The sequence below is a fragment of the Parasteatoda tepidariorum genome, chromosome 2, assembly GCF_982258835.1.
Source record: "Parasteatoda tepidariorum strain Cologne lab strain chromosome 2, Ptep-v5.0, whole genome shotgun sequence".
Taxonomy (NCBI): Eukaryota; Metazoa; Arthropoda; class Arachnida; order Araneae; family Theridiidae; genus Parasteatoda; species Parasteatoda tepidariorum.
In genome coordinates this window covers 45094562-45114884 of record NC_141756.1, presented here as the reverse complement: position 1 = coordinate 45114884, position 20323 = coordinate 45094562, and positions in this window count along the sequence as shown.

Genomic DNA, 20323 nt, shown 5'->3' with positions numbered 1-20323 from the left:
TTTAACATATAAATTATATGCTAAAGAAGTTCTAAATATATCAGGCAGTATACAGAAAGTTAAGCAGATTAGCATTAAGGTTAAGGTTTAGACCATAACCCCCACTTAAATACGGGCAGCATACTTTTCAGACTGTGCTATCTCTCTCCTCCCTATTTTTAGAATCAAATATCTGAATCTGTCGGAAAAAGAAAGAGATGTTTATTTAGAGAAATTGCGTTTTTTGTGTCTGATTTCGTAACTTATTTTAACTGCACTAACTACTTTGTTTTTAGACATTAAGATATTGGGAAATTAGATCAAAAGTGATTAGTGATAGATCAAATAGTGAGTAGATCAAAAGATATTCAGCAGTTTCCTTTTTTAAAATTTTGTATTTAATTCATCATCATTTTGTATTTCTTTTAAAAATACGCATAGTTCAAAATGAAGTAAAAAATTGCATTGTATTGAAGGAACTAGCCCGAATTTACGTTACATCGTGTGGAAAACCACGAAAACCTCTCTAGTTTAGCCCGACATATCTGTGATCTATCTACTTAACCAATGATCCGTCTACCACTGAGATCTTTCAAGTCAGAACTATGCTCGCAGCCAGCGGGAAGCAGAATTCGTATAAACCAGCCAGCACTGGTATTCAATCTTGGGTCACTTCATTGAGAGGCGAAAGCTCTATCCCCTGAACCACCATAGCTTAAAATGCGAAATTTAAAATAAATCGGCTAAATAGTTCTAGAAAAATAAAAAATTAGCAATGAAACTTCTTTAAAATTTGCTTATTCTGTAACTAGTCGGGAACCTTTGGTCAGGTTTTGGTTTTTACAATTACACAGTTTAATGCAATCTAAAATTTATTATTCCTTACAGTTAAAAATGTATCTGATTGTTATGAGTTTAATTACTTAAATAAATAAATTTTACAATATATAATTTGTATAAAGTCGTCATTAGGTAAAAAAGTTTCCTACATTTTTACATTTTTTATATATATATATATTTTTTTCCTGAGAAATATTCAAAAAGCATCATTCTGCACTTTTTAAGAATTAAGTTTTCTTTATAATTTCTCAACTACTTCTTTATTATTATTGCAAATATTAATTTTTAAATGTTTTTTTTTATTTCAATGTAATTTAAGTTTCTTCAAACAAATCATTTAATTTATTTGAGGAGGATTGTTATGAAATTCGTCTTAGTGGTTCAATTAAAAAATGATAAAATTATTTGAGTTTAAAAAGTGATATAAACATTTAGCCAATCTCCCTCTTTTTAATATTTTTGTATTGATTCTATTTTTTTACGAAGAAGTTTAAAAGAATTTTTTTTCTTCTGAAAAGTCCTTGTGGTTACGGAAAAAGTTTTTCTGAAGGAAAAAAATTAAGTTTCATTTCTCCAATTTTCAATAAATCAAGAAATGATTTACTAGAAATTTTGCCGATGCTGAGAAAGTAAAAGATATTGATTTTAAATTACGCTTTTAAAAATTGTGATTGAATTTAGTAAATAAAAGAAAAAAAGGGCATTCCTTAAAAATGGATACTTTTTTTTATATATTAATCTATTTGTGGATATATAAGTATGAAGGAAAGAAGGGGCTAGTTTGGAATTGAATCTAGAGAGGACATCTAGAATAACTTTTTTATTTATTGGTCAAATTTCCTCTGTGAGATATCGTAGATTGACAACTCTGATATATAGTGCACTGATATGCACCGAGTGCAGCTGTATATTCACACTGTGAAAACGTCAATAGAAATTTTTAAAAGAAGGTTTTTTAAAAACATCCGTGTAGGGTATACCGGGCAAATGTATACCGGGAAATGGTTTTTTAAGGTCAAGTGCCATAGTCCGGTATACATTTGTCCTGTATATCCTTCACTGATGTTTTTTCAAGGTCAAGGGTCACTGCCTGGTATACCCTACACTACACTGATGTTTTTCAAGGTCAAGAGCCACTTCCCCGCATACATTTGCCCGGTATATCCTATGTTTTTCAAGGTGATGTTTTTTCAAGGTTAAGGGCTACTGCCCGATATACATTCGCCCGGTATACCCTACGCTGATGTTTATTTAAGGTCAAGGGCCACTGCCCGGTATACATTTGCCCGGTATACCCTACACTGATGTTTTTTTAAGGTTCAGTGCCACAGCCCGGTATACATTTGCCCGGTATAACCTACACTGATATTTTTTAAGATCAAGTATAATTGCCCGGTATATATTTGCCTGATACTCCAAACACTGATGATTCTTCTAATCTATCGCAAGTATTAATAAAATATCGAATAAATGTAATTATATCTATGAATAAATTAATATCAAATCGGATGTAATAAATATTTCGGCCATTCACCAAAGCGACTATGTGATTGCCAACATTCACCTTTGAAAGTCAACAACCACCGATTTTGGTCATTCACAGTAACATGCACATCATTTATATAATAATCTCATCAATACGTTGATTTCATGCTTTGCCTAAATAGCATCCGGCATTATATATAATGACGGATTTCATACTTTGCCGGTAACATACATATAAATATTACACATACAAATATTATACAAATAGTAGGCAAATTTAATATTAGATGTCATTTATTACCTAAATTGGAATGATTTTGTAGAAAGATATACCTTTACGAATAGAGATTTCAATCAAATGTTTCACAAAACCTTTCTATTAATTCATTTTTAAAGGTTTAAAAAATATTAACGGAGATATTAAAAGATGAATTAAAAAAGTAAACAAATTTTGTAATAATAATTTTTTTTTCCAATGAATTAAACTAAAATAGAATATCAGTGAACTGTTTTGTTTCTTTTTTGTGACTTGTTTATATTTCTCCAGTGAAGTTTTAGTAACATTTCTCTAGTGTTGCCCATTCATTATAAAAATAAAACAATAGTTACTAAAATTGATTCAAGTTAAATTCGGGTCTATGCTTTCAAATAAATCAGATTGAATAATAGTTTTCAAATGTACTGATTTACGTTCAAAATCATTTTAATATATTGAAATGCTCTATTACACACTAGTATTTTAACTCAAATATAAAAACATTCTTCAACAAGGCTCAGATTGAAGTAAATTTCATTTTGGATTTAGATATACCTTTTTGAGTTGTAATAAACAACCCACTCCATTATCCACTTTGTCCACACTAGTGTGGGCGAAAACAACTTTTTAAAAAAATATTGTGGAGAAACGAAACAACTTTGTAACTACAGATGTAAACCAAAATGCACATAACTTTCAAATAATGTCAAAATAATATTTCATCATTTAAAAATAATACTAAATATAGCTTTCTGACAAATTTACAAAAAATGTCCCCACTAGCCTCCTTTTCGATATATTAAAAAATATAGGTTTTAAATAAAACGGGAAAATATTATATTATTTTGTTTTAAATGGAACGAAATGCTTAAAACACATATAATTTCTAAACTTACATGTAAATTTATAAAATTCCTAATATTTATAAAATTCGCAAAGCCTTCATATATTTCAAGGAGTGAGTAAACTTAACTTCCATCAAATCTGATTTTCTTTAAGTTTAAACTTAACTTCGTTGACAAAAATTCATTAAATTTTTGGTTAGAAGAAAAAAATGCTGTTGTTATACATGATAAATAAGACATTACCTTTTAGCCATGATCTTTTTATTAAACTTATTTTTTTCCTTTTCTTCATTTCGTTCATCAAATGATTGTCCAAAATTCAGTTTTTTATCATTATAATTATATACTTTTCCTTACAGTCAGTTCCCTATTTGAGTTGCAAAATTGATGTTAGGATAAAACTTTAAATAAAGAATAATAATTAATTGTTAAAATGCACTGTTTTATTTGGGAGTTTTTTAAAATTGGTTTTGAGTTTTTAATGTTTTTAATAAATTCCAAAGTATGTCAACTAGTTTTCAGTCTTAATCTATTGATTTTTAAATTTTAATGACATTTAACAAACCGGCTAACAGTTAAAAACATTAACTAAATGATTTAGGAGATCAACTTCGGAAGTTCAACAAATTTATTGCAAAATCATAAAGCTATCATACAATAATAATTTTTTAGCCTATTTGAATGCAATTGTCGATTATAAATACTAACAAATATAAAATTAACATAAAAGTATGGTTTAAGTAAATTTAAGTACTGTTTCACTTGTACACGAATAGTCTGGTGGTCGAAGTTGGAGGCATTTCGTACACTGTAAAAAAAAAATTCGGATCAAATGACGAAAAAAGAACCGGCACTCAGGATTTCGATACTTTTGTCCGTAATATTTATTCTTTCCAGAGCATACTACGGAACAACTACCTTAAATTTTACGGCAAGAATTACAGTAAAATAATTTAATCATTCTAATTAAATAAATAGTAGGGGAGAGTGGGGTCAATTGTAACAGGGTACGATTGTAACAGAGCAAAAACTCCGAGTGTCGGGTTCTAGATTTGGTTCCTAGGTGGCGCACAAGGTGTATTTAATAAACCTACATGTACACCCCTGCTGGCAACCATTTTTATGTACTTTTGAAAGAGTTACATCACAAAAGATATTTTCAAGCTACGTAAGTACTTTTTTTGGTATTAGAGTACTATATTGTAACAAAGTAATTTTGTTTAAACAAATAAAAATTATTAACCGAATATGTAAGTGGACACCTTAATTAACATTTCAATAAAAAAATTAGTTTTGTTAATTAACTAGCATTGTTTTTAACAAATGAAGCTGAAATGGCGTCTTGGGGACGATTATAACAATAAGTAAAGGGACGATTGTTACAGCTGAAAATAAATAATCTTATGCTTACAAACCATTACTTAACTCTTTAAGAACCACCAATAGTTTCCTACATCATTTATATTATGTTGCATGTGCATTATTTTATTTGCCACCTTTCACAGCATAAATTAAAATTTTTAACGCCTTAAAGTTTAACCCTTCAGGTCTCTGCTCATTTTTATTTTTACTCCTAAAATATCATTACTATTTTGATCAAAAAAAAATTATCACAACTATGATAATATGTATAATTAACTATGTTTTAGTTGAATTTATGAACTGTTACAATTGACCCCGTAAGTGGGGACAATTGTAACAAGTGCACGACTGTCAAAAATTGTAAATAACTAATATAATAACATTTAAAATAAGGTTTTTTTTTTCTGGTAGAGGATAGTCTACTTTACTCGTCTGTCAATTAATACTAATAATATATTTGATTTTTTGTTAGCTAAATATAGTTAAGTAAAAAATGTTACAATTGACCCCACTCTCTTCTACTGTGAAATTACAGTATAATATTTTACGGGGAAAATAGATTTTACAGAAAAAAGGATTTTACCAATGATGCACACTAAGTGCCAGTAATTTATACCGTAATTTGATCTGTAATTTTTTTCAGTGTAATGGAGTAACATAACACTTCCTGTTATGGGTTGCTACGCAATTATCAATCCTTATACTTCGTTTTACTTCCCTCTAAGCTTTCTCTACCTTATAATGAATCACCATGTATTTATAGAGAGCTAATAAAAAATTAGTTATAACAAGACCTAATTAAAATATTGCGATGACCAATGGATTGTCATGACCTGTAAAAAGTAATGTTGTCTGAAGAGTTTGTTAAGATATTTGTTCGAGAAATATTATTTCACTGTGAAATGTTAGAAATGATATTTTCGAAGTTATTGCAACTTAAAATAATTGTAAGACAATTTTCAAAAAACTCATGCGTGTTTGAGTTCTATTTTCAATATTATTAAACGTTGAGCGCCAGGATTAACATGATAGTAATTATATGCCCACTACTAACAGATTGAAATAAATAAAAATTTTAAATGTAATAAATAAAAAAAAATTAAATAAACTTTAAACTGAGTTTTCTATGTGATTTCAGTTTCTGTAAAAAGTAGGTGTTTACAAGGTTTGTTAACTCTATGCTCAACCTTCAACCTGGAGGACCAGGGTGTTACTCTCAGTTTGATATCTCCCCACTGACTTGTCTGGCTTGTGAGGCCCTACCAGTAGCTACACTACTACCGCCATAGCTCAGTGACACACGCAAACCCACTCACCGCGACAAGGTGGTAACACCAAACGGTGGGAAACTAAAAAATTTTAAGTAAAATAAGTTTTTGATTGGATCCCTCAAGGCAATAGAAAAAGAGGAAGACCTGAAAATACTTGGCACAGGTCGATTGCAAACTAATTGAAAACTAATTGAAAACAATAGGAAAGGCACGGAGAGAGTCAAAATATTTGGACACAAATTAGAGTGAAATGAAAAGCTATGATAGAAACCCTATTCACCAATTCGGAGTGAAGAGGATTATGTATGAAAAGATTCTTAGTAATTACCTAAAGTACTTGAAATTTTTTTAGCTTCTCTTCATATGTTACACTGTCAGTCATTAGTGATTGACGCGACCTAAACGGAAAGTTCAGTGTCAGTCTACGATGACTGACGTGGCCTAAATTGAAAGTTCAGTGTAAGTTACCGATGACTGACTTGGAACTCTAAGACCAACAGGAAGTTTAGCAATATAAAGAGATTTTTTTCCCTTTTTCGTTATTTTGTTTTTTTTAGATACATTTCGTAAACAGCTTAACTGGAAAATATTTTTTTTGTAAACTTGTTATAACTTTTTAGAATGATTCGTACATTTAAAAAGGATCAGACGAAAATGAAAATTCGTTTCTAAAAATTTACGTCTTAATATGTATAAGAAAGTATAAATATATAAATATATATGTTGTTTACATACGTAAATATACATGTTTGTTTGCGTGTATATTTATACTTGTAAAAAACATCTTCCTTAAGATACATAAAAAATTATATTTTCTCGCAATAGCCAAATCTATAAGAGGATAATAAACGCTATAAGAGGATCATAGACGTAAAAATTTTATAATTTCAAAATCAACGATGTGATGACCACAAAATATTCAGAGTTTCTCACTAGCAGCAATTACTTCCCAAACAAGTAGGCATCCATTGATTCAAACCTGTATGGGCATCAAATCAGCATCAGGAATAAAACCTCGCTTCATTTGTAATGACAGCTAAGTACCTTAATTACTGTGCTATCGCTTTAAAATGTGTAATCTGATAAGCTGGATAAATTACAATTCAAATTTAAAATGAAAGTAGATTCAGATAAATAAGGATCTTACATTTCATCACAATGTTTTAATTACATAAAATGTAAAATTGCTTACGTAAAACATCTTAACAAGATTTTTAAAAATGAGGAGATAAAATTACTAAATAAAATAAAATATCGAGTAAAATATCTTCAACTAATGCAAATTTTGGACAATCTAAGATTGACGACATAGCTTGCTAAAACGCTTAAAATTTCTTAAATCGATTTTGTGAACTGCCATTTTCAATGCTTTAATAATCTTTTTGACTATAAATTTCAGATTAACATTTTAATTTCTTTTTTTATCCATCCAAGTAAAGCTGCTAGATTTTGTAAAAAAGAAAAGATAATTTTTACACATCAATCAAAGTGCACGATAAACTGTTTTCATAACTGAAGATTTTAACATTCTAACTAAGAATGAATATAGAATAATTATAAAAGATACTTTTATATTGTATTATAGTTTAAAGAGAGAGAAAGGCGCATTCGTAAGGCATTTAAAGTGTGGAATTTTAATTCTTGAGATTTACAAACATGGATTTAAAAGCATCATTAACGGTTTTATTTCCTTCTTTGAAGCATAGAAAATCAGCTGTTTTACTAGATTAACTAAAGTAATTTTTTTACGTTTGTTCAGTTTGTACAAATTGGTTTAGGTATATATCTGTAACAGTTTTAAACATAATTTCGCACAATTCGAAAAATAATGATCCTCAGCTAGTATAACTGAGATATAATTCGTTGCTTTAAAATACTATAATTTTAATTATATTCTTGCACATTATTTGCAGAACACAATCAATATTTTCAAAAATGAAACATTTATATTTTGGTTTAAGTTTTCTTCTATTTTTCCCGTCGAATTTATAAAAGTTTCACCCTCCTTTTAAAGAATTGTACTTAAAATTTTTTTTCTACAATAAATTAGGTTCTCCTATATAATACAAAAATACTTAAAATATTTTTGCCATGTAAAGGAACTTAATTTTTAAGAATAATTTTACAGTCACGTAATCTCTGTAATTACCCTGTTAGAAATTACGAAAATTGGAAAATGAATTTGCTTTAATAGTTTTAACAAAGCGACTGCATATTTCGTATTATGTACAAGTTAAAAAAGAAGATTTTTCAAATAAAGGAAGTTATGCATAACTTTTACAGAGTCTTCTTTGAAATAAAAAGAAAATAGTTCTATGAAATCCAACATAAATTTTTCGTAGAAATTTCTGAGAAATATTTTAATGATTGTAAATTCGATGAAAATAATTGTTTCAACTGCAGTAGTCTATTATAAAATGAGTGTTGATATTTGTTTCTTAATCATAATGTAATAGAATATATGAATATGATGCTTATTTTTACAGCAGTGCTCATCTAATTTCAAAAAATTGCTTTGCTTATTTTTAATATATAGTTATGTATATATATAAAATATTCAGTTTAGAATTTTTGCTTAGAGCTGGTCAAACAAAATGAAGTTTTTAAATTTGTTATTTCTCAACTTAAATCAATTTATGAGTTCCTGTATATCAGTTTATATCGATTTTGAGTTCGTAAATTTAAATCGATTTATGAGTTATCTTGATTATTTGATTTTGTTTAAAAAAAATTTCCACTTAAATTTTCAATTACTTGAATTGAATCGAAACTACTTAAAACATTTGTGAAATTCATTTTCTAGTTAATGATTTTAATAGTTTAAATAAAGTTATCTTTAAAGTAAGTAATTCATTGAAATTATTCATACCTTTCAGATGCAGTGAAATAACATTGTTAAAAATTCAACACTCTTTTTCGACAGTGCTTTTGACAATTAAATACTCTTAACAGAATTCAATTTCTCAAACAAGTGAGGTTAGTAATCTTCTGAATTTGACGAAATGTTCACGCGGTGCATTCCCAATTAAATGTTTTTTCGAAAAGCAAATAAAATTTCTCAAAACCGTTTTTTTTTTTTTTTTTTTTTTACGATGAAATGTCAGCACTAATATATTTTTCAAAAACCTTTTAATTAACCTTTATATTAATATTATAAATAGCGGATAAAAAATTAACTCATGAATTAAAACAAAGAAAAATACTTTTCCTGAAAATATTTTCTTTGAAACTGAGAAATAAAAATTGCTTATTAGTTTGAGTATGGAAAAATAGCATTATAATATAATTTTAACATATATTTTTCTTGTTAAAAAATGATTTTCAGAATAAGAGTTTAGATTCATAATTAATCATTCAAAATATTGTTTATTTTACGGTTAATTTTGTTACACCTAAATTAAGTTGCTCCGAATAATAGCTTTACACAATATATCGCAATATAAATAGAAAAAAGATAAAAACTATATCGCACCGCGTCTGTTCTTTGCTCTGAATACATATATTTAATTGTTCTAATGTTCGCTTTCTATTGATTACTAAATACTGAAGATTAAAAGAATCAATGCAACAAAACATATAAACATGAAAAAAGAAAAGAAAGAAAGGCCATATCTTTAGCAGCAAAACACATTAGTTACAATTCCATTAACTGAATCTTACAGCTAAACAAAAGAGGAACAGACTTTACGTTAAAGATAATTAGAAGTCGATTTCTGTATCCATTATTTTCGGAACAAAACAGTGTGAATTAAATTCAGCGCAGTTTAGGCGGCGTTTTTATTTGTTTTTTGGGTAAAAAGGAAACGGCGCTCATCTCATTTGTTAGACTGTAACAATTCGTTTATCTTCACCGTTTGTTTGGTATTTTATATTTGTTTTAAAATGGTACATAAATTCGGGCAGTAAAAAGATTGATCTAGTAATTACATCTTAGTTACGAGTTTTTGCAGCCTGTTTTCAAGAGTTTAGTGACTTTCACTAATTTATTAAATTTAATTCTAAGTAACATAATATTCATATATGCATTATTATAGATCTGTGTTGTTACGTGTGGTATAAGCGGTTGTTTTGTGCTCTAAAAATAATTAAGTTTGGGGAAATATATAGAAGAGTCTTTAATTGACATGGAATTCTCAAAGAATTTAATAAAGCAAATGCGTAAACACTGTAAAAAATGGATATTCCACATTTTCACAATTGTTATTGTTTTTAACGATGCCATGTTTTAGAATATGTTCTGAACGAATATCAATTTCATCAAATTGAGAAATATTAACCCATTTATCAAAATTAGTTTAAGGATAAAATTTTATGGAAGAATAAGACGTTTAAAATTATTTTTTTGAGATTTAATAAAGTAAAACGTGTCATTAAAAATATATTTAATCATCGCCGGCAACCGAACACGGCAAACTACTTAAAGAGTGCACTAAATATCCATCCAGGTTAGCATGCAGAAAATGTGGGGCTAAAATAGATAAAAAATTCAATGAGATGGCACAATGGAAAAGAGGCAGATTTGCCGAATATTTAAGAGTTCATGATTTTTAATATGATTCCGTAATGACAATACCATGCTAAAATTTCTCAGAAAATCATCCCGTCAAAAATCATTCAATAGAGCGTAAAAATTGTGAAATAGTCAAAAAAAATAGTTTCACTTCGATTATTATTTCTAATCCTCCAGAGTCTAAAGAAGTCAGACCAGAAGCCCATTGACCCGAGGAAAGTTAATAACAAGGATAGAATTTGAATAGTTAAATTCTGCGTAATAGCATTAACATATTGTGAAACAAGTCTTTTAGTTTATCATTTGATAACTTTACTATGCTTCCATCCAGCTTGAGCAAGTTTTTTGCCATAACAGCATGCCATCGAGTGTTTTAGCTTGAAAACTAAGTAGGCTGTTGGAAATTTGTTAGTCCTAAAAGAAGTTAATTTTTAATAAAAAGAAATTGCAGTTGAAATATACTTAAATTTTAATGAGGGTTACATCAGACAGGACAGTTATATGAGTAATTTGGTTTTAAAAACAGCTCAATAAACTTTTTATGGGGATAGTTTTTTTAAATTTTTTTTACGAGTGCTATTTTTACGCGTTATATTAAGTAGTTTTCGATTATATTTGTTAACTTTTTTAACGCTTCTGCTTGAAAAAATTTCTTTTATTCTTTTTATAATTATAATTTTTTAGATCATTAAAAAGGCAAATTTGAAATACTAAGTTTATTTTCTTTCTTTTTTAAAAAAAAGCTCATTAATCATGGAAATAAACGCGTTCCAAAAATTTCATAGAATTTCCAATTATTTTTGGCATTTTTATGTTGAAACCAGATGAATTCGGAATAATTTTTAATTCCTCTATTAACAAATTTTTTTTAAAAAGATCGAATTGATACTGAAGAACGCTTTGGTAAAGAAATTAAAAGCCTCTTTTATTAATGCGTTAATACGTGCCAGGTAATTCAAAAACGAATTAATGCAATCAATCGAAAATTAATTAGGAAAATTGTTTAAATTGACTTGGTTTTGAATTTCAGTTATCTTTTGCTTTAATAATGACCGATTCTAAAAACTATTGAAGGAAAACGGAAGGCGGTAGAATTGTATGATTAGCTCAGAAAATCAAATCGAAGAGTCATTCTTCTCAAGAAACCGAAATATTTATCTTAACGAAGTTTCACAAGTAATTACAAAGTTTAGCAACAGATGGGGCTGAAGACTTGAAACACCATAAAGCTATTTTTCCTGCTGTATGTCAAACTATTTCAACTGAAATATTTGAACGAACGTTAAATTTGTCCTCAGAGTTTTCTTCGCGTTGTTGAAAATGAAACAAAAAAAAAAATTGAAAGCATTCAGTTATAGCTTTTCTAAATTTGTAGCATCATTTGCTTATAAAACTCTTTTACATATTTCAAAGCTTCCTGTTAGTTGCTGTTATAATTTTCTTGACAGAATGCATCAAATTGTACTTTTTGTTTTATCTCTTTTCGCTTTTTCTATAATTGATTTTTGAGTCATCGTAATTGTTTGGGATATCCTGTGTAATATTTAAAAAAATTCACATGAATATTAAATAACTGTTCAAGCTCATTTCTTTGTTTATATCTTTGAACAAATGCTTATTGTGATAAAAGTTATACGAATGATTATTTTGAATAGGTGTTATTGGAAGAAAATAATGCTCATTATGATTATACATTTAGTGATTTTCAATTGTAATGTGTAAGTATTCAAAACTTCAAGCTTCAATGTGCAAGTATTGCGGTGAAAAAAATGAAAATGAAATATTTTAGCATAAAATGAACTATCCTTAAAATAATAGAGGGAAAAATGAACTTGAAAATAAAAATAATCTTTTCTTTCATATTTGATAGATATAAGAAAAAGGTCGATACATTCGAGTACCCAAAATATGACGCTCTTCGTCAGGACGACAACACGGGAGAAATAAAACTCAGATTTAAAAAAAAATACAATTGCCATCATAAAAAAATATAAATAAATAGGAATAAGAATAGGAGAAAACACTGTAATCCGGGGAAACGACTATCCCAAAAGAGAATAAACAATGCGAAACATAATTCCAATACTGAATCCAATATACTGAGTGAGAGATTAAGAAGTGAGTGAGAGAGAGTGAGTTAGGAATTGAGGAGAGAGTGAGTGAGAGAAGAGTAGAGATTTGTTACAAGAGAATACATGTTGATATGAATGATATAAGACTTAAGTGCATCAAAATGAGCTGATGTGTCAGAATTAGAAAGAATAATTCGACTATAGCCAATATTTTGAATAGTTACCTAATGTAGTTATTAAATCAGCGGACACTAGACACCTTTGAAAGAAAGAACCTCAGAGCTATCTTTGGCGCAATTCAAGAAAGGGGATGCTGGCGCTATAACTTCGAGCTCTATCGACTCTACAAGCAGCCCAAAATTTCTCAAATATTTCGCAGTAATAGGCTGAGATGGCTGGGCCATCTATGGAGTAGCCCTGAAATTAGCGCCATGAGAATAATCACCTTTAAGAACCCCGAGGGGTCACGTTCCAGAGGCAGACCTCCTACTAGATCGCTCAACGACATCGAAAATGATTTGAAAACCCTAAAGATTAGAAATTGGAAGGGGGTTGGAAGGGGGACAGGAGGCACTGGCGTTTGCCAGCAGTTGAGGCAGCCAAGGACTGCAAAGGGCTGTTGCGATGACAAAGAAGAAGAAGAAGAGGTTATTAAAAGGCAAATAGTTTTTAATATTTGATTGATTTCCGTGATTTTTTTAATATTTTTGATAATTTATGTGGCATAAATATGTCTAAGTTGTAAAAATCGAAATGATAGTCATCATATTTAAAAATATAAAGGTTCAGAAAATAATGATTTATGTTTAATCATTTTCTAAATGGAGGCGAATATAATCCAGGTGTAACTATGCCTACTAAGCTTAGCATTAAGCTCTAGTATACACAAACTAAGTATAATTCGTATGTTGAAACTAAAGAAACGAGTGAAATTAAATTGAATGTTTCTCTATTCAGAACTGTATTCACTTTTATTCTTTTTCCATCTGAGATTTTTATTTATAGAAACATTGTGAGAAATTGATTGTTTTCTTTATCTGAAGAATATGCTAAATATACGTGATATATTGAAAAATTTAAGCAGACGTCATAGAAAGCAGAAACTGAAATTCGATCAAAGATGTCATTAGACACATTTCTCGTGATAAATTATCGTTTCGATATAAATCTTATATTGGATATTTTTATCAATATTGCTTTAGTTTCTGTACTTCTTAGCTATATTTGATAAAGAAATGAAAAATAGATTGTTTTTTGAAGCATAGGCTATTTTCTATTTTCCTTTTTAGGTTTATTCCGAAGAAAGAAACACAATACTTCGGCCTCATAAGTTTTTCCATGACGTATTTATTTATTTATGGAATACTCTTCATAGAGGTTTAAAAATAAAGTAAATAAGTTTAAAAAATTCACGAATTTGGTTGGAAGGTTCTTTTTCTTTGTAAAAAAAATAGCAATCGGAACAAGAAATAGAAGTAAAATATCAAGGAAGTTAGGTTTAGTAAAAATGAGCCATATAATTCATAAATTAGTTAACTGTGTTTGTTTATTTTTAAAGAATTCTAGAAAAAGTAGTTTATTCTCATAAAAACTTAAATGTAAAATATAATTTAGTTTAGTTAAAACAGTGATTCTTGGAACCACAATTGAATAACACAGAAATTCCACCAATTAAATTAAAAAATAACAATTGTTTTTTAATGTAATTTCAAAAGATTTGCAACACTGGAAATACTTACTGTAAACTGGGTGATTATAAGCTTTAAAATTTGCTTCTTGTTAGTTTAAATTAATAACTTCATTAACAATAAAAATATATTGCTATGTTTCCTTCTTTAATGAAAATGCATTCAAATTAAAGTGAGCATTTGATATGATAATAAACATGTAAAATGCTACATTATTTTGAGTTGTATAAATACAGTATGACGCATACAGAGTTTTTAAGAAAGAGCATTTTATTTGTCTTCTAAGAAACGAAAAAAAAAGTTGTTGAGTTGAGTGATTCAAGAATGAAGATTGTAGAGCTTGGGTGACAAAACGTCATTTATTTTAAATAACGCAGAAGAATAAACTGAGAAAACGTATTACAAAATGGCGTAAATTTAGTATACATCAAAAAATCTAAATATATATTTTCTTAGCTATATTAAGTGTTGAAGCAAATAAAAACATAATCCCATCCTAATCATTCTTGCTCAGCGAGTGCTTATGTGATCTCGATTTCTGTGATCGAAATTAGTATACCTTAAAAAATCTAAATATATATATTTTTTAGCTATATTAAGTGTAGAAGCAAATAAAAACATCATCCAATCCTAATCATTCTTGCTCAGCGAGTGCTTATGTGATCTCGATTTCTGGGTTCTCGATATTTCGACACATTAGGAAATCTATTGGATAATTAATCACTAAAGTAACGACTGATAAAATAAAAAATCGTGTTTCTATTAGAATTTTTGATATAAAATGTGACTAAAAAGATATCTAATCTAGAAGTTTTTTATTTTATTTTATAACCATCGTTGAAAAGCTGACTCAATTTTGCGCTTAAGACTACTAAGGTTCAACTCCGTAGCCTTGTAATTTTGAACCAATCCACAAGAGAAGGAAACTCCTGGATCAGCACCCCCAGAGGTATGACTTGGAGGACTTTGCGACTCGATAGATTTAATATGCATCAGTCACCATTTACTAAACAGGGAGTTTTCGGCAGGTGGGGATCGGACCCACGACCTCTTGGACATGGCCCCAGTGCCCTACTAACCAGGCTATCCCGGCCCGTAAGTTAGAGGTTACTATATCACTAAGTAAAATAAATCTATCAGTTGTCGTTTACACCATTTCTATTGGACGATTCATATTCTCATCCTAATCGAAACGCATTTCTATTGGTTGCCATCTGTAAGTGATTGATCATTGATAGATTACCAGTGGACAGGTAAGTGAATTAATGTCAGCTTAGACATCTCTATTGAATATTAAATTTTGCATACAATGATGTACATGATTTATTTTGTAAATGATACTTTTATTTACTATCAAGGAATAGTTTTGTGATTGAAAAAGTTGTTATATTTACTATAAGTTTGGTATAGTTAGAGAGACGAGCAGTATTAGTGGAATATTTATCTTGAAGATGAAGATTAGCACAAGTTCAAGTATCTGAGTTGTTGGTGGGAAATAATGCTTGAAGAGATATGTTGATGAATCATTTTAGGAAATTATTATTTTCCATTCGTCCAATTATTCTATTGTCCAGAGTGTGAAGATAAACAACTATAGTGAAGAATCAAACTTGATAAATACTAAAATATGTATTATTTTAGAAATTTATGGAGCTCCAAAGTAAAAAAGAATCTTCTTAATTATTGTATACATATAAATTAATAAAATAATAACTTTAGAAAATGGCCCGAAGAGTGGGGCTGTGGGGATAAGTCCCATAAGACACCTCCTCCCACCAAGAAATCAAAAATGAGAGTGTTATGTATAGTACTGTTTTCAGGAGAACTCCTCCAGACACCCGTCTCGCGTCGTGGCGGGTACTATGGTTACGAAGAAAGGTCACTTCGAATAGCGGTTTGGGGTGAATAGTTTTGTCTTAATCTCAGCGTAGGTCGTCGTGAGAAGACCAATCGACACCATCTTTCTTCCATTTCACCCCGATTAGAAATGTGCTTTCGCTTGTTACCATAGCAGCAGACAGCCCCAGACTTTCAGTCTGGAGGAGTTCTTAAAGCCTCACTATAAATGTTAGCATTGTTTTCGCCAAGGAAAGTTAAGGATTCTATGTATTGGTTACTAATTGATTTAAATTACTGCCAAGGTTCTTTTTCTTAGTCTCAAGCATTCGAATGTGTGGACAAGTAAAGAGTAGGAAATAATAACGAATTCTTATGAATTTGTGGTGAAATCATCGTACTTGATTCGAGAAGTTCATGTTGGGGGAGTATTGTGGCGTAATTACCACTACGAATATTAAACATCAATTCACTGGTATATAAGACATGCTAACTTGATTCAATCACGAGGTACCTTTTGATAGATGAAGGTTCACGTGGTCAATAACTCCGCCCCCACATTGGTGACCTCCAGACGTGATTTGTACAAGCAGTAACGCCTACTTTGCAAAAATCTTAACAGTAACGCCTACTTCGATGGATGATCCCCATTGAACATTTGACTTGCTACTTGTGATAGCGGCATCATCCACCTCCTCACTCTGTTGCTGCTCAGTCTCGTCTCTAACACACACACGTCGGCCAGCATACACTCGACTGCTAAAGGCAACACAGGAGCGACCACGTTGGGAAGTTAATACACCTCTCACATTCAGCACTCAAAAACCCGGTTATCTTAATTCCAGCTCTCCCGGTCTTTCACAAGTACAGCAACTAAGTGGAAACCGTTCATCGAATTCTATCTCTGATAAAATTCTGGTGGGGGAGTATTGTGGCGTAGTTAACACTACGAATATTAAACATCAATTCACTGGTATATAAGACATGCTAACTTGATTCAATCACGAGGTACCTTTTGATAGATGAAGGTTGGCATGGTCGATAACTCCGCCCCACAAATTCAAAACATTAGCAAACGCGTAACAGTTTTCAAAATCTATGCTAATGTGTTAGGCAGATGTAGAGGGAATCTCTAAAAATATATTTTATTCTGCACTCAATTCAAGGTTGTGCTATTAAAGTATTACAAATTATATTAATGATTTTCATTAACTGATAAAAGGAATAAATAAAATAATAATTCAGTTCTTAAATGCTAGGAAATATGTTATGCATATTTCAGCTTATTAATGATTTTTATTAACTGAATAAAGGGTTAAGTAAGATAATAATTCTTGTTTTTAAGTGCTAGGAAATTTACTGTGCATATTTCAGCATGGCAGAGCCTATGATAGTTAGTATTATGATATTATAAAAGTTTAAATAAAAGACAAATTTTTCCTCTGCATCTATACCAACTTTAACGGTTAATGGAGTTAACTCTCTTCCTATTTCATGTTCTCATTCAATTTATCGATTTATAAAATTTATACATAGTATTAAAAAAGCTAAATAGCTAAATTGTATATATTTTTTTAACATGACTCTATTTTTGGGAAGAAAAATGTTGTTAAATTATTCAATTTGGATGTCAGTATGAGACAACAGAAAGAAGCTTATTACACTAGTACCACGGAGGCAAATAAAGAGCAGATACAAACAAAAACCTATAATATTATAAAAGCAAAAACAATTTTTAAATTCATAGTAATGAAAAGCATAGGAGTGCTTTGATAAAGGGAATACGAAGTATGAAACACAGGCAAATTTTAAATTTGATTACTTTTGAAATATAACAAAACTGTTTTTATTTTTTTGTAAGAGGATTACATTTTCGTTGAAGAAAATAAGCATTTTTAATATTTTAATTTATTTGAACTGCTCATTTTAGGATAACAAAGTAGTTCAAATATTACTTTCAAAGGAATAGGGCAAAATATTTAAAAATACACTCCAGAAATATGCTTTTTAAAGTTAAAAATGAAAGGAAATTTAAAGAAATATCTAAAATAGAAGCTTGTTGTTTATTATTTACAGCGTCGTATTTTTGCCTTTTTAATAAAGAATTCTAAAGTGGCATTATTTAGTGTTAAAAAATGCTACGGCGGTGAATATTTAACGATGTTGTGAAAATATTTCTGCTTTTCTTCAGAGCAATTTTCTTTTCTGGTATCTTTAAATAAGTATACTTGATATTATTGTAGAGAAAAAATTTCTTATAAAGCGAGAAAAATAAGTGTTATACATGGTTTTGAAGTATTATATAGATTGGTTTTTAATATTGATAATAGTTTCAATATTAAAAATGTTTTTATAATTTTGCGAATTTGTGCATTAAGAACTCCTTAAAATTTTTGATCGATCTTAAGCTTTAGCTTTTGAATGTGCTTGTTAGTTACACAGATATAGTTAAAGTCACATAATTAGCCAATAAACGTGATCCCTTTAAACAACGTAATAATATTAAAAAACGTAATCACTAAAAACGTAATAACTTTTTTGCTGAATCAGATGTTTGGCTCCTGTAATATGGAGAAAAGCTACATGATATCGAAATTTTTGCGAAATATTGTGAGAAGGTATTGATATTTTATGATATATGAAGATAATTTTCCTTCTTAGTTGAAAATATCATTATTTTTACTTTGGTCAGTATTTCGTTACCAACGGAAATTTATCAATTTTCAGAATAAAATCGTAATCGATAAGTTTAATTAGAATCAATTCACGTGATAGTATTTCATTATCGATTGTCCCTGCGATATTATCACATTCAATATTCGTTGTCAATAATTATCGTAAGTTAGACGTTTATCATAAGATTTAATCTTCACGAATTATCACGAAAATAATTTTTAAAATGCCATTATCGCAAACTTTAAAAAATATTAATATTTTGAGTTAAATTAGATTATATGCATGGTAATTACAATTTGAAATGTATTGTCCCAAAAATATAATGATGCGAGCGGTCTAATGTTTAAGCCCCTTATTGTCAATAAAACTTTTTACCTGTTTCTATGTATTTCTAGAACTATTTAAGTAAATTAAAAATCTTTTACATTTGACTATAAAACTCGTTCAGAGCATGCAATTTTACGAAAAAAGTAATTTTTTGTTGTTGTTTACGATTATTTTTTTATCATTCAAAAAAGCATTTATTGAGAAATATTTCAATCGTAACGAATAAAAATTTTGACACAATATTAAACTGTAAAATTTTAAGTGATTGCATGGAAAATTTGAGAAATTACTCCTTATTGAGTAATAAAACTGAAAATTGCGTATTTTTAAAATTTCATTTTGGAGAACTATGAAACTTTTGAATTTTTCTTTATTTAAATTTACAAAATTTAAAAGTATGTGAAACTTTATATAACTTCAACTCAATAGTTTTTGGATTTTTAAAAAACAATTCCGGGGAAATTACCGTACTATTTCATAAGGGCATCACTGGTAAATAATAATCGAGTCAATAAAACCAGAATATACGATTTTTAAACTCTAAATTTGGTCATTTTTCCGTTTTATAGTAACGATTTACCGGAAATTCCAGTTTTCGAAATTACAGTTTTTATTACCACACATCTCGTCAAAAAATACTAAATTGGAAAGTAAATTGAACAGAAAAAACGGTATTTATATTATGCTTGACGGTACTAAATTACTAATTATTAAATTTTACCTCATTTTCCAAATTTTACCACTCATTATAAGAACATATATATTTTTTCAATTTTAATGAAATCATTGCCAAAGTGCTTCAGTAAAAAGTTCCGAGCTTTTTGGTGTTCCGATAGAGCTAGAAACATAAGTTTTACCATATTCTGTTAGTTTTAACCATATTTCTTTTTTTTTTTCTCAGTTTGGATTTATTAAACACCTTATTTACAGTTATGAGGTTTTTCTTTGTCTTAAAGTTCTCCAATAAATAATTTCTAAAAAAAAAGTTTTTATTTTCTATTCAATATTTAATTAAGAAACAGTTTCGCAACAGTTTTCAAAGAGTATAATTTATTAAAAAAATCAACCAGCAAGAAAATATAATATTAATTTAAAATAAGAGTTACACATTTTTTTATTTTTGAAAACAAAAAATGAAATTGATGTTATTTTTAATTTAACACTCCTAACGAATTG